Below are 12,867 nucleotides of genomic sequence, written 5' to 3'. Positions count from 1 at the left end.
GCGTCGACTGACGGAGCTCTCAATGGCCAAAGATGCAGGAATTTGAGCAAGTAAAGTATTAAAAGCACATACTGTGTTATAACTGAAAGTAAAAAATAAATATCCATGCGTCTAGACTGATATAATCAAATGACTGGATAAACAGGAGAAAAGAGACATGAATCTGAGCAAACTCCAGGAGATAGTGAAGGACAGGGAAGCCTGGTGTGCTGTAGTCCAGGAGGTCAGAAAGAGTCGGACACGACTTAGTGACTCAACAAGAGACAAATCTTCCATGGAGAAGAATTCCAAATAGTTCAGGTAGATGCTCTGTTCTCAAGGAGGTAAAACATAGCTTCTTTAAGGGTGTGCCTCATACCTTCCAAACGGTGTAGAAAGTGAGGGAAGGGGCTTAGTGGGGGAAGAGGAACAGTGGAGAAACCTGACTGGGGCAGATGGAGAAGCCAAAGCCCCGTGATCAAGACCAGCACTGACAGGGATAAGTCATGGCATGGCCTGCACTCCTGGTATAATGTGAGGGAGAAGGCACTGGACCTCTGGGGTCTCCTCTCAAAACCCTACAACCCCAGTCTAACCATGAGAAACACACAGACAAATCCCAGTTGAGGGGCATTCTACAAAATACCTAATCATTGTACTGCAAGAATGTGAAGGTCATCAAAACCCGGGAAAATCGGAGAAATTGTCTCAGGGCAGAGGATCCTAAGGCGACATGACAACGAAAAGGGGTGTGGGATCCTGGATAGGATCGTAGGATAGATGGTAGGATAAGGTCTGGACTTTAGTTGATAATACTGTATGGATTAGCAGTTCATTGATTGTAACACATGAACCATGCTAGTTTAAGATGTCATAAAAACAGGAGAGGCTGACTACAGGGAACACACAGGAACTCTCTGTATTTTCTTTCCAAATTTCCTGGAAATCTAAAACTATTTAGAAAATAAAGTTTCCTTTAAAGAACATATATTAAAATAAAGTTAACTTTTAAAAAAAGAAAACGACACCCCAGGTGATTCTGACATGCAGGTGGGTTTGAGTCCCTAGACCAGTGGTTTTTGCACTTGAGCAGACACCTGGATCCCCTGGAGAAGGTTCGACCAGCCAGCGGGGCGCACCCCAGACTGTTGCCCCTGCCCCAGGGACTGGACTGTGAGAACCAGGCTCAGGACAGCTGTCAAGGTGGACTCAGATTCTTAATGAGCACGGGGGTTGGGGTGGGCCTTGGAATCGCAAGAAGCAAGCCAAAGGCAGAGACCAGGAAAGGCTGCTCTGGAGCCCTCTCCTACCCCACCGAGATGAGCGCCCAGCCCCAAAAGGGCACAGAAGCACCAGCCGCCGTGTCATCAGACAGACTCTGAGAAGCCTCCTCATTTTGTCCCTTTCCATTACCCAAAGCGACAGGGCTTTGTCAAACACCACAATGCAGGTAAACGATTCAATGAACTCCGGAAAGCAAGCGTGAGCATTTAATTAAAAGGCTCGTGGAAAGGGAGCTGTTTCTTCAGGGTCAAGCTCAAAACCTCCAGCTCCTGAGAAAGCCTTCCTAATTGGAGCCGGCAGATGTGTGCTGGGGACCTGCTGGCAGAGGTTAGCGCATCATGGAGCTGCTCTCAGCGGCGGCCACCCGGCTCACCCGCGAGAAGTCAGAAGCCGAGGGCTCCGGAACAGCAGTGTTTTCCCTGGGGCTGGGAGAGGTCTGACTTCACCTCTCCTGCCCTGCAACCAAGTCAAGGTGCTGGTTTACTTTTACATCAAGGAGGAGGACCTGAGGGTTACCTTTTCTGAGCAGCTCCGTAAGCTGCCTGTAAATTGCTCAACAGTCCTACAAAACTGCCCTTCTTAGTCCATTTTGCAGATAGGAAAAGTGAGGCGCTTGCAGGAAGCCACAAAGGTTTTAAATGGCAGAGCCAGGATTAGAGGCAACTGCCCCTCCTTCTCTTCATTCATTCAGAATCTAATGAGTTACACCTCTTCTGTGTCAGCCATCACACTAGATGTTGGAGGTCCAAGAAAAATCAGAGAAATAAGGCCCATGCCCTCCTGGAGCTTGCTTCATGCCCTCCCAGAGGGTGGGAGACAGAAAGAAAACAAAGAGACTAATCATCAAAATAATGATAAATGGGAAAAGATAGGGTGACGTGATAAAGAATACGGGGGGTTCTCGGTGAAGGAGCCCATGGTCTTTCTGTTAAAGCATAAGGGGAAGCGGCCCCTAAGGGACCATCTGACCAAATAATCCATAAAACTATATAAGAAAATAGACCCGTATGTCTATTATCTACCAGGACACAGGGCTCACATCATGAATGCTAACTTGGAGGACACGCCATCTCTGGGCCAAGGAAGGCAGGAAGCCTCCGTGAGGGCCTGGATTCACTCACATACAGTAGCGTTAAGTCACCTTTCTGAGCCCCACTCCGCCCTCCCACAGAGCTGCTCTCAAAGCTGCTACCCTTCTGGGGCACCATGCTTCCAGAGAGACAGGGGAGGCTGGCGGGGAAGGCACCATAGGGGACAGAATATGCCGGAAGCAGGGAAGTCCAGGGCTTTGCGGCCAGACAGCATGGGAATTCCAGCACTGTGTCTGCTCATCGGGAGAAGCTGGAAACCCACGAGCTCTCCACTGGCGTCTCCTTCGCTATAAGCTGGGGTTAGTGGTACCTGTTTTTGAGGGTTGTTCTGTGTTAATTTAATTAAGGAACCGACATGGGATTTGCAAGGGCGTGGCTCATTCTAGGCACTTTCAGAAACGTTAGCTGAAGGACGCCACATCACTCCAAAGCTGAGGAATCCGTTTTGGTGAGTTTGTGTAGCCCCAGCTCTCCTGCTCCAAGCCAGGACACAGGTCCAGGGGAGATGGGGTGTTCCAGGGGGAGAGGGACTGACCGCCTGATGAGGCAGAAGGCCAGAGTGAAACCCAGGTTTCAAAGCCCACACCCCCCTTCTCGGGCTGGGGGTTCACTACTCCCTCTGCACCCCCCCTTTCCACACATGGAATGGGAGATGCCATCCCTGCCTCCCAGGATGATCAGGCTGGTTTCTTTCCTTCCACTCCCATCAAGCCTTCTCATGCTCCTTCCTTCCAAGTACAAAGGAGTATTTCCCATTAAGAAGGCCCCACAGAATCTCACTCTCACACAGCCCCTCTGCTCCAGACATGCAGAAGTGATGGATACAATGCTGGGCTCCAAACAAGATAATCATCTCTGTGTGTGAGAGGTAGAGCATCAACACAAAGCTCGCCGTGGGGGTGGGCACCGGGAGTGACGGGCAGGAAGGGGACGTGTGGGCAGCAGGACTCACGTCTCCCTCGCGAGGTGGGAGGATGGAGATGGGGGCTGGAAACCAGGGGATGGTGTGATGTCCTCCATGAAGACAGAACAGCGACAACAAAGCCACGTGCTGCCCACAGCCAAGGCTTTATTGGGACCTCTGGGCCGGGTAGAGGGAGAGAGAGGAAGCAAAGAAAGACAAAACCAACTTCCCTCTTGAAATGAGCCTGTCTGCCAAAATTCCAAAACAGGAAGATATCTAATGCTTAGGATTCTAGCTGATAAAATCAACGCTGGTGACACGAACAGCTCCAAATCAAATCAAATAAATATTATGAGACAATATGACATGGACTTTAAAATAGGAATGTTTAGAATGCTCCAAGTGATAGATGTGAGGGAAACAGTCATTTAAAATAAATTCTCAGACAAAAGCAGACAAAAAGGAAAAGAGCACAGAGGTAAGGTAAAGAACTAATTAAAAAGCGAATGACAAAGAGGAAAAAAATTGCATGCCACGGATAAAAGATCCCCAGACTAAAGAAAATTTAAACACTGAGGACGAAAAGACCAAAATTCCTCCAGGGGGAGAAAAACAGACCGAAGATATGCACAGATAATCCACAAATACTACATAAAACAGCTCTTACATTATAAGAATTCAACTTCGTTCAAAAGAATAATGCAAACTACAATTCAGAATGAAAGAAATGAACATTAAAACTACACTGAGAAACCATTTCTTACCCATTCACTTGGCAAAAGTTTAGCATCTTGACAATATACCCTTCTAGAGAAGATGTGCAGAGAAGGCAATGGCACCCATTCCAGTACTCTTGCCTGGAAAATCCCATGGACGGCAGAGCCTGGTGGGCTGCAGTCCATGGGGTTGCACAGAGTCAGACACGACTGAACGACTTCCCTTTCACTTTTCACTTTCCTGCATTGGAGAAGGAAATGGCAAGCCACTCCAGTGTTCTTGCCTGGAGAATCCCAGGGACGGGGGAGCCTGGTGGGCTGCCGTCTATGGGGTCGCAGAGTCGGACATGACTGAAGCGACTTAGCAGCAGCAGCATAACTACACACCCAAGCACAGACTGGGGAGATTAAACTATGGTGCATGCACACATGGGATGCTAATGCAACTGTAAAAAGAGTGAAAACTACTTCTAGGAACTAATGAGTGATTTCCAAAGCATGTCTTCAAGTGAAGACAGGCAAGGTATAAAAGTATTTTACCTTTAGTGTAGGAAAGAAGGGGAAATAGATAAATTTGCTTATTTTGCAAAAAGAAACAGAGGAAGGGTAAATCAGAAAATGATTAAATCGGTTACTCACAATGGTTGGCAGAGAGAACAGAGTAGAAGGGATGGAGAAGGAGTATATATAAATAACTGAATCACTTTGCTGTACACCTAAAACTAATACAACATTGTAAATTAACTATACTTCAATAAAAACAAACAAAACCCACAGAAAATATTACTGGGTAAAGAGGCATGATGTATGCAATCTACACTTAAATGGTTCAGAAAAAGAAAAATAATTTGTATATAATCTGTATAATCATTTGTACATAAATTCTAAGTGTGTATATATGTGTGAGTCTATATAATTACCTATACATGTACATACACACAGATATATACACAAAGAGAGAGCATGGTAAAATGTTCAGTTCAGTTGCTCAGTCATGTCCAACTCTTTGTGACCCCATGAAGTGCAGCACGCCAGGCCTCCCTATCACCAACTCCCAGAATTCACCCAAACCCATGTCCATTGAAAATTAAAATTATATAGTATATATATATATATATATATATATTCTGAAAATAAGAATCAAATTAAAATTCCATACAAGGACTACCTCTAGGAAGAAATATTTGAAGAAATAATGGTTGAATGTTTTTAAGAACTTAAGAAAAAAGACAAATTCTTACTTTGAAAGAGCACTCAGTATGAAATAGGATAAACAGACAAATAATAATGAAACTGCAGAATGTCCCAGAGAAAGAAAAAAATCTTAAAATATAGCATGGAGAGAAAAGAACACATTCTCAAAAAGGAATATCAGATTGATAGTAAAAGCAGTAACAGAGGCCTGAAAAAAAAGAACTTCCATCAAAATGCTGACAGAGAATAACTCTCAGCCAAGAATTTTATACCCAGCTAAAACCACATTTAAAGGACCAGTTAAATGGGCATTTTTAGATATCTCAAAACTAAAAGAGTTTATCACAGATTCTAAAATTATAAATAGAAACTTAAGCAAATCAAAAAGTTAATTTGTAAGAAGACAAGAAACACAGCTGATGGTTTTCTATATTGAAAAGCAGAGACATTATTTTGCCAACAAAGGTCCATCTAGTCAAGGCTATGGTTTTTCCTGTGGTCATGTATGGATATGAGAGTTGGACTGTGAAGAAAGCTGAGTGCCAAAGAATTGATGCTTTTGAACTGTGGTGTTGGAGAAGACTCTTGAGAGTCCCTTGGACTGCAAGGAGATCCAACCAGTCCATTCTGAAGGAGATCAGCCCTGGGATTTCTTTGGAGGGAATGATGCTGAAGCTGAAACTCCAATACTTTGGCCACCTCATGAGAAGAGTTGACTCACTGGAAAAGACTCTGATGCTGGGAGGGATTGGGGGCAAGAGGAGAAGGGAACGACAGAGGATGAGATGGCTGGATGGCATCACTGACTCGATGGACGTGAGTCTGAGTGAACTCTGGGAGTTGGTGATGGACAGGGACGCCTGGCGTGCTGTGATTCATGGGGTCGCAAAGAGTCAGACACGACTGAGTGACTGAACTGAACTGAACTGAAATGTAATTCCTGGCTGCAAAAATAACAAAAACAATTTTTGCTGTTTAACAACACTGAGTGAGTGAACAAAACAAAAACATGAGGCTCCTTGAGAAGTCAAAACCAAGTAAGGCCCTCCTTGCTGCATCAATAGGAGGACAGCATATCTGTTAGAAAAAATGTGTAGTTGAATATGCATGCTAAAATTTAAGAGCACAAGTATAGCCTATGGCTAGCATCCAAATCAGCCCAGAGAGGAAATATATAAAATGTATAAGCTCAATTAGAAAGTACAAAAAGGGCCGTGGATGGGGATGAGAGAGGGAGCAGAGAGACAGAATTACAAAGTGAAAATGCAAAATAAATTAGAAGAAAAGACATAAATGATGTTAACAGTCACATTAATTTGTGAGCAGGTTAGGCTCATATATTAGAAGACAGAGATGATCTGACTGGAGAAAAGAATCCAGAATCCAGATGTGAGGAAGGCTCCCTAAGGACAGACTCTTAAAGACGGAAAAAAAGCATCTCAACTCAGCTAGTGGGAGAAGGAAACCTGTCGGGTCAACTGAGAAATAGTGGAAATAACTCAAAGTGTCAAGAAACGGTGCATAGTTGTCACTGTGCGGCAGGAAGAGGTGTGTCGGGAAATGCATCGCTGTTTGTAACATACACAAAGGCAAACAGAAAGCTGGTATGTGAAAGGTAAGGGAGCAGCTGCCCTGGACAGGTGAGGGGTAAGTTTTCAGGGAGGACAGAGGGTAAAGGTCTAGGGGAAGCCACAGAGGACTGGATGGATGAGGGACAGACTGCAGGACACGACTGTGTGCAGCATCAGCCACTCTGGGCAGGGCTCGGCATCCATGTCCACGTTCTCCACCAGGAACATGGCATATCCCAGCCCTGGAGAGCACCGAGCTCCCTCCAGAGAGCAAGAAGGGAAGGAGTTCAGACAGGACACCAGAGGATGCCATCCCCAGGTGAGGGGTGCGTCTTCTATGCTGGCTTCACACTTAACTCTTACTCAGGATCTAGGGCAGCTCTAGAGAGTCCCTTGACAGCAAGAAGATCAAACCAGTCAATCCTAAAGGAGATCAACTCTGAATATTCATTGGAAGGACTGACACTGAAGCTGCAGCTCCAATACTTGCCCACCTGATGTGAAGAGTTGACTCAATGGAAAAGACTGAAGGTAGGAAGAGAAGGTGGAGAAGGCAATGGCACCCCACTCCAGTACTCCTGCCTGGAAAATCCCATGGATGGAGGAGCCTGGAGGGCTGCAGTCCATGGGGTCACCGAGGGTCAGACATGACTAAGCGACTTCCTTTTCACTTTTCACTTTCATGCACTGGAGAAGGAAATGGCAACCCACTCCAGTGTTCTTGCCTGGAGAATCCCAGGGACAGGGGAGCCTGGTGGGCTGCCGTCTATGGGGTCGCACAGAGTCGGACACGACTGAAGTGACTTAGCAGTAGCAAGAGGAGAAGGGATGACAGAGGACAAGATGGTTGGATGGCATCCAACTCAATGGACGTGAGTTTGAGCAAACTCCGAGAGACAGAAAAGGACAGGGAAGTCACGTCCCTCCCTGTGGTCCATGGGATCACAGAGCCAGACACAACTTAGTGACTGAACAACAACAATAAGGGCAGTCCTTTGATTATCTTGGGCAACTGGGCTCAGAGCCACCTACATCTGCCCAGAACAGTCTGAGAGGGCTCCTTCCACGATCAGTCCAGCATCATCCTCAAAGTCCTTTCTCTCGATTGCCCACTGTTAACACAATCATCCTATTTTGTTGAATGCTTATGTGATCCACAGATGCCTGATCCTGTAAGGCATCATTTCATCCACATTTCACAGGTGAGAAAAGAAAATCCCAAGTCATGCCCCTGAGAAGGGCCAGAATACAGTTCAAACTCTGAACATCCTGACATTAAACATGACACTTGACTCAAGCAACAAGACTCGGAAGCCTAAAACTGGTCCTGGGCCCTCCCGCTGGTGGCTGGCTCTGAGGGACCTTCTGCATTTTTTTTCCCCTGACAGACCACTGAACAACATCAGAAGGAAAATCTGGGTACAGCACATGGCTCCAGTGTCCTGTGGAGCTGTTTCCAAGCTGAGCTCATTTCGCTGCATCCTCGTCATCTCTGCACCCACCTGATGTCTCCACCTGCCAGCAGGCTCTTCAGGCACAAGCCACTCACTTGCTCTGTGTCCGCAGGACGGAGCACAGTGCCTGGAAGGCAGCGGTGGTCATCAAATGGAGGGGTGGAAAACAAACGGTGGAAACTAACCGGAGCAGCCTCCTTGCACCACATGCCAACCTCGTATTCAGCGCTCTCCGTTTGGAGACACGTTCCACGCTCACCTCTCGACACACTGGTCATACTTCCGAACCTTGGTATGAGTCTCATGCATGGAAAAAAACAATGGTTTCCTGAAACCAGGCTGCACTCACACCTCAATGACTAACTTGTACTTACATCACACTTGGCCCTTCTGCTTCACGTCAGCCGGGCGAGACCTCACCTCTCAGAAACGCCCGGGGAAAAGAATATGGTGTGAGTGCTATGAAGTTTCCTCCCCTTGCAAAGAAAGTAGTAGCACCTTCTTGGGGTGCGAGCCATCAGGACACAGAAGGAAGGCGTCTCCAGACCAGAGACACTGTTTCCCAGAACGCCCTTCCCCCTGTGCCCTCCTGGTAAAGGTCTCATCCTTCTCAACGCAGCTCTTCTGGGACCTGCTCTCTAATTCTTCCAGGGCAGTTCATCCCTCGTCTAGAGTCTGCTGGAACATCCTTTTCCTTTTTTTTTTAACTTTCTTTACTGCCCCTCCCTTCATTCATTCAGCATGCAATTAAAGAATGTCCAGGGCAAACCTGGCTCCTGGGAATCACTGATGGGCAGAAACAGAGATGGAGCCTGCGCTGAAGAACTTACAGTCTGGGGACTTCCCTGGTGGCCTAGTGGATAAGACTCTGCACTCCCAGTGTGGGGGGCCTGGGTTCGATCACTGGTCAGGGAACTAGATCCCACATGGCACAACTTAGAGTTTTCATGCTGCAACTAAAGATCCCTCATGATGAGGCACAGCCACATAAATAAATACATGTCAAATACGAACTCACAGCCCGATTCAACGCTATCCAGAAGAACCCCCTGCCATGCTGGAGATATTTGCTATCTGCACAGCCACATGCTGCCACCAATGCTCAGTCGCTTCAGTCGTGTCTGACTCTGTGCGACCCCATAGACGGCAGCCCACCAGGCTCTGCCGTCTCTGCGATTGTCCAGGCAAGAACACTGGAGTGGGTTTTCATTTCCTTCTCCAGTGCATGAAAGTGAAAAGGGAAAGTGAAGTCACTCAGTTGTGTCCGACTCTTCTCGACCTCATGGACTGCAACCTACCAGGCTCCTCCATCCATGGAATTCTCCAGGCAAGAGTATTGGAGTGGGGTGCCATTGCCTTCTCTGCCACAGCCACATAGGGCTATTGAAACTTAAAAAAAAAATGTCTAATTTTAATAAACTGAAATCTAACTTTAGCCACATGAGGCTGGTAGTGCCATGTTGGACAGTGTAGGTAATCACGCTGCAGGAGAATTACCTTGTGTGCCTTGCAAACCCTGACATAGCACAGGCACATCTGGCTCCCTCTTTACCCATAGTGAAGTCACTCAGTCGTGTCCGACTCTTTGCAACCCCATGGACTATAGCCCACCAGGCTCCTCCATCCATGGGATTCTCCAGGCAAGAATACTGGAGTGGATTGCCATTTCCTTCTCCAGGGGATCTTCCTGACCCAGGGATCAAACCCAGGTCTCCTGCACTGCAGGCAGACACTTTAACCTCTGCGCCACCAGAGGCCCTCTTCACCCATGCACAGATTCTTAAAGGCAAGGGCAGTGCCAGCCATTCCTGTATCTTTACACCACAGTGGTAAAAAATCCACCTGCCAGTGAAGGAGATGCAAGAGGTGAGGGTTCGATCCCTAAGTCGGGAAGATCCCCTGGAGGAGGAAATGGCAACCCTCTCCAGTATGCTTGCCTGGAAAATCCCATGGACAGAGGAGCCTGGCGGAGCTACAGTCCATGGGGTCATAAAGAGTCGGACATGACTGAGCTTTAAAACCAGTGCAGCCGGCAGGCAGAAGTGGCTCAGTCATGCTGAACAAATGAATGCGTGCATAAATGAGTCATGCCACACACAGCAGAAGGCCTAGAGAAGTTTCTGTCTCCTGACCCAAACCGGGAGAGCGAGAGGCTGGAGAGCAGGACGAGAGCACGGTGAGGGACCTGCCCCGTCCCACCCACATCCCCCCACCCACGAAGGCGCGAGTGTGAGGCCTTTCCCCCGGCTCCTTTTCTCCCAGATCTCCTGGGAAGCAGATACCACTCACGGAGCCGAGGGAGGCCTGCGAGCAGCCGGAGGGCGCTGCACCCGAGCTCCATGGCCTGCAAGCTGTGGAGCGGGCTGGGCGAAGGGGAGGCTTAAAATAGACAAGAGAGAAGACTCATCAGTTCCGCAGTTGAGGGAAACCGTCCTTTGTTGACGGCGGGGTGAGGGCTTTCCAGCTGCAGTTCTTAGAAGAGAAAGTGATAGTTCTTACACTTGAGAACCGTTTCCTGGTCTGTGGTTGATGCACCAAAGATCCCCAAAGTGTGGCCAGGTCTGAGGGCGCGCTGGGAGGGGAAGTACAGGGTGCAGGGCTAACACGCCCGGTCCTCTTCTGTCTCAGCCGGGGAGGAACAGGCTGCTGCCCGCAGACTCCACAGTGGGGGCAGCAGCTTCTTTCCGCAGAAACGGGGCTGGGGGTCAGGTGTTTGGAGCTGGGTGGGGTATAGGAGTTGGCGGTGGTGCTGAAGTTGAAAACACCCTCCAATCTTCCCATCCTCTCATGTCAAAGAGTTCAAAGAGCCCAACATATAGTCAATACTTGTAGAGTCATCTCGCAGCTGGTCCTTGTCCCAGCCCCTAACCGTCACCATGGACGGAATCCCTGATCTCAGGGCCGAATTCAACAGCAAAGCTCAAGTTTAGAGGTACGTTCAAAAAAAAAGACTCTTCCTTTAGGCAGTATGCTAAGTGACACAAGTCAAAGATAGGCCCTGTATGATATTGTTTACTGTGAAAACTAAAAAAATAAAATAAAACAACAAAATAGAACAAACAACAACAACAAAAAAAACCCAGCAGACACACAGACATAAAGAGCAAATCAATGGTCACCAGTGCAGAGGGGAGAGTCAGTACGGGGTGGGGGTGAGAGAGGTATACAAATTATTGCATATAAGACAGGCTCTGGGATGTATGGTACAACACGGGGAACATAGCCAATATTCTGTAATAATTGTAAATGGACTGTAACATTTAAAATTGCATTAACAAATAAATAACCAAATTAAAAAAAAATTTTTCTTTAGCCTCGTTAGCCATCATCTGGCATGTTATAATCATGCCTGATAAATACACTAGGAATTTCAAGAAAGCTTAAGGCTCCCAGGTTACTTCAAACCATTGAGAGTGATGGGCATATATCTTACGATGTCTGTTGCCAGTTCTAAATGTTTTTTAACAGCAGAGCATGAATTCAAAATGTAGAATAACCTGATGAAATTGTTTCTAAAGGTGAAATCACACCTCCTGTGTTAAACACCCCATGGCCATGGTGATGCTCAAATATTTGACCAGAATCCTGGCACCCAGAGAAGGATACCCTATTCAGCTATACCCAACAGCTGAATTTGCTACTGAATTCAGCCCTACGGTCTCCAAAGCAGAAAATGACTCCACTGGAAAGCCGCTTTCTCATCTGTTCTTGTCACCCCTCTGGCTCACAAACTCTACCTTCTGGCCTCACTCTAGTTTCCAACCTCAGCTCCCACCCCTGCCCCTTAAATGCCCCAACCTCCAAGACGATGTCAAGTTTCCTGCTTCCGGGCCATCTTCAGCTGTCCCCCTGCCCCGAGTGCCACTTCCGTCCACCTTCACACCTGGAGTCCTCGGGGCCACCTGAAACGCTTCCCTCCCAGGTAGCTGACTTCCTCCCAGGAACAGCCACTCCCTGGGGGCCCCCACGGCGGTCTGTCTAGGCCCTTCCTGAGCGCTCAGCACACTCGGCTTTGCGGCTGGCCACTTGGGAGCATCTGATTCCTTAATTAGTTTAATGAGTTCTTTGGAAGTCCAGGCTTGTCGTCTCTAATCCCCAGCTCCCAGCGCGCAGTGGGCATAAAATAAATGTCTCTTTAACTGGGTTGTAGAAAAAATGATGGTATCGGAAGGCTAAGGGATGGGTTTTCGACAAAGAAGTATTCTCTGTGCTTACAGACACCCCACCCCTCAGGAAGTTGAAGAGCTAAAGTTAAGAACATGGGTCTGGAGCAAGAAAAACTAAAATATAAAATTTTACAGTTTTTAAAATAAACAATAACACAAAATAACAAAAAGTATTTTTAAAGAAAACAACAAAAAATAAACTTAAAAATTAAAAAAAAAAAAAAAAGAACATGGATCTGGAGCCTGACCCACTGAATCTGAATCTTGGGGCAGCCACCTTCTGACGGATCAGTTACTTCTCCACATACCTCAGTTTCCTTATCTGTAAAGGATTCTTTACCAGCTGAGCCACCAGGGAAGCCCTATCTGTAAATGGAGGAGAGAAACAGACCACCCCCCACCCGAATTAAATTAGTCACCACATATTACACTGCTTAGAACTGGGCATGGTGCACGGCATGGGCTCAACAAATAAATATTGGGTATTTTGGGCACCATATGGAAACTG

The 12,867-nt window shown here is 47.2% G+C and overlaps 1 protein-coding gene across 1 annotated transcript in view; it reads right to left on the bottom strand.

Annotated features, from left to right (window-relative positions):
- The window catches only part of CDYL2 (chromodomain Y like 2), a 170,166-nt gene that overhangs the window by 29,922 nt on the left and 127,377 nt on the right, over positions 1-12,867 (bottom strand). The window lies entirely within an intron of this gene.

This window comes from Bos mutus, chromosome 18 (assembly GCF_027580195.1).
Source record: "Bos mutus isolate GX-2022 chromosome 18, NWIPB_WYAK_1.1, whole genome shotgun sequence".
Lineage (NCBI taxonomy): Eukaryota > Metazoa > Chordata > Mammalia > Artiodactyla > Bovidae > Bos > Bos mutus.
Note: the sequence above shows the minus strand (reverse complement) of the source record. Positions and strands in the feature narration are given on the sequence as shown.